Source organism: Cervus canadensis, chromosome 17 (assembly GCF_019320065.1).
Source record: "Cervus canadensis isolate Bull #8, Minnesota chromosome 17, ASM1932006v1, whole genome shotgun sequence".
Classification (NCBI taxonomy): Eukaryota; Metazoa; Chordata; class Mammalia; order Artiodactyla; family Cervidae; genus Cervus; species Cervus canadensis.
In genome coordinates this window covers 47,856,966-47,860,288 of record NC_057402.1, presented here as the reverse complement: position 1 = coordinate 47,860,288, position 3,323 = coordinate 47,856,966, and the positions used below count along the sequence as shown (strand labels likewise).

The window sequence follows — 3,323 nt, the reverse complement described above, 5'->3', positions numbered from 1 at the left end:
CTCCCAGGCTGTCTCACACGTACCGCAGTCCAGCCCTGGGACGCAAGCTCACTCAGGGCTTCAGTAAGGATCCCAGGAATGGGATAACAGCGCAGGTCTTGGAGGTCAGAGGGAACCAAGTAGGTGTTACTTATCTTTCCTTCGTTCTTTTTTTTTTTTTTTTTAGTCTCATGACGATGCTATGTTGAAGTATAGTCGATTTGCAGTTTTGTGCTTATCCTCAGTGTACAGTGAACTGATTCAGTTATGACAGATTCATTTGGCATATGTGTAGTGTTGTTTGTGTTTTTTGCCATAGAGTTTATTGAACAAGTTCCCATAAAGTGCTCTATTCTGATCTTCAAGTCCCTGTGGACTATTTATTAGAGATACAGATTTTTTGTACATATGCAAGGAACCAAGCAAGGAGATAATCCTCGTGGATTATCTATTACAGCTACAGATTTCTAGGTATATGTTTGAGAAAACAACTTCTGTGTATATGTGCATGGAAGGAAAGAAGAAAAGGAAGGCAGGAGATAATCCTTGTGGATTATCTATTACAGATGCAGATTCCTGTGTATACATTAGATCAGTTCAGTTCTGTTCAGTTGCTCAGTTGTGTCTGACTCTTTGTGACCCCATGGACTGCAGCACGCCAGGCCTCAGCTTTCTTTTATAGTTCAACTCCGGGAGTTGGTGATGGACAAGGAGGCCAGCCTCTGTCCGAAGAGGATTCAAGATGACTGACGAAGAACCTCTTCCCAAAAAGGTTTGACTGAGTGAAACAGACTTCAAAGTTTGGCACGAGCTGAATTAATTCTAAGGTGGACCTGGAGAAGGAAACGGCAACCCACTCCAGTACCCTTGCCTGGAAAATCCCATGGACGGAGGAGCCTGGTGTCCATGGGGTATCTCAAAGAGTCGGAGAGGACTGAGCAACTTCACTGTCACTTTCATCAATAAATTACAATTTTCTAACTCAGAAAAAAAAAATTCTAAGGTGGAAACAGTATGAAGCGTATGTGCAAGCTTTGGAGGGCAAGTACACAGATCTCAACTCTAATGATGTAACTGGCTTAAGGGAATCTGAAGAAAAACTAAAGCAACAGCAGCAAGAATCTGCACACAGGGAAAACATTCTTGTAATTTGTCTAGCAACCAAGGAGCAAGCGATGCAAGAGTGTACTACTCAGATCCATTACCTCAAGCAAGTCCAGCAGCCTAGCATTGCCCAACTGAGATCAACAATGGTGGACCCAGCAATCAACTTCTTATTCCTAAAAATGAAAAGTGACCTGGAAGAGACTAAAGAAAAACTGGAACAAGCCCCAAATGAACTGAGTGCCTGAAAGTTATGCCTGTTAGGTAAACTAATCATACTCCCCAGTCAAGACTTCCCTGACAGTCCCACTGCAAGAAAGCTTTGGTGGGACAGCTACATACTCATTTCCACACCAAGACTCAGACTTTTTGAGCCAAAAAGCCACTTTCTTATACTATCCAACTTGTAAAGGTTAATGTAAAACTTACCAGATGAACCTTGTGTTTCAGCTTTTTTCTCTCCCCACTGCCCTTGCTTCAGAGGCCTGATGGCAGTGGACTATTCCGAAGAAGTGGCCACCTCTGAAAAATTCCCCTTCTATGTAGACACTTGAGAAATATTTGTTTGAAGAAGAGGGAGAAACAGAAGTCTTAAGTCTGTGCCACACTGTGTCTTCAGACAGTTTGGAGGAATGAAAACCTAGAGATTTAAAACCATGAGTCGAACATATAATAAAATTCCAGTAAACGTAGAGATGGAATATGCACTGCTCTTAACCTTGAGCATAGTGACTTAGAGACACTGGATATCAGTTTTTCCAATTAGACTGTGGACTTCGTGATTGTTGTTGAACTTCTGGGTCACACTTAAATGAGGTGAATGTTGCCTTTAAAGGATTTATTTGCTAAGAACCAACTTAATAGTCATGAGTGAATCAAATAACAGATGTCAGTACAAGTAGTTCATCTATTTAACCATTTCGTTTGGGGCTCTGTGTTACTTGACTGAGCCTTAAACCTATGTGGTTTTACTCAATGAGTTGTTCTTTGAATGGTTGCTAATACTGAGGACGATAATCTTACTGAGGACTGCACAAACATGAAGGTGTGGGGTCAAACTTCAGGTTTTAAATGGTTTGAAGCATTATAAACATTCATATCACAGCTAGATCGTATAATGATACTGGCTGTGATGAGACTCACTGCATTATTTTTTTTCAGCAGTGAAATTTATTAAATCCCCATCCCATTCAACAGGCACATGTTGAAAGAGCACTGTCGTTGGATAATGGGGGAATGTGTTCCTTCATTGTATTTGGGTCTTTTGTATTGCACTCTTGATATTAAATTAAATGTGCCTTGAGAAAAAAAGATTTACTGAGCATGGCCCTGCCCATCAGAACAAGACCCAGTTTCCCCCACAGTCAGTCTCTCCCATCAGGAAGCTTCCATAAGCCTCTTATCTTTATCCCTCAGACAGCAGACAGAATGAAAACCACAATCACAGAAAACTAATCAAACTGATCACATGACTCACAGCCTTGTCTAACTCAATGAAACTATGAACCATGCTGTGTAGGGCCACCCAAGACAGACAGATCATGGTGGAGAGTTCTGACAAAAAGTGGCCCACTGGAGAAGGGAATGGGAAACCAGTATATTTGCCTTGAGAATCCCATGAACAGTATGAAAAGGAAAAAAGATATGACACTAAAAGATGAACTCCCCAGGTCAGTAGGTGCCTATTATGCTACTGGAGAAGAGTAGAGAAATAACTCTAGAAAGAATGAAGAGAGAGAGCCAAAGCAAAAACAACGCCCAGTTGTGGATGTGACTGGTGATAGAAGCAAGGTCCGATGCTGTAAAGAGCAATATTGCATAGGAACCTGGAATGTTAGGTCCATGAATCAAGGCAAATTGGAAGTGGTCAAACAGGAGATGGCAAGAGTGAACGTCGACAATTTAGGAATCAGTGAACTAAAATGGACTGGAATGGGCGAATTTAACTCAGATAACCATTATATCTACTACTGTGGGCAAGAATCCCTTAGAAGAAATGGCTCAGCCCTCAGAGTCAACAAGAGCCCAAAATGCAGTACTTGGGTGCAATCTCAAAAACAGCAGAATGATCTCTGTTTGTTTCCAAGGCAAACTGTTCACTATCACAGTAATACAAGTCTAATGCCCAGACCAGTAATGCTGAAGAAGCTAAAGTTGAATGGTTCTATGAAGACCTATAAGGCCTTCTAGAACTAATACCCAAAAAAGATGTCCTTTTCATCATAGGAGACTGGAATGCA

At 41.4% G+C, this 3,323-nt stretch overlaps 1 pseudogene; it reads left to right on the top strand.

Moving 5' to 3' along the window:
• The first annotated feature begins 721 nt into the window (after positions 1 to 721).
• LOC122455030 lies at positions 722 to 1,331 on the top strand (annotated as a pseudogene).
• Positions 1,332 to 3,323: the final 1,992 nt, after the last annotated feature.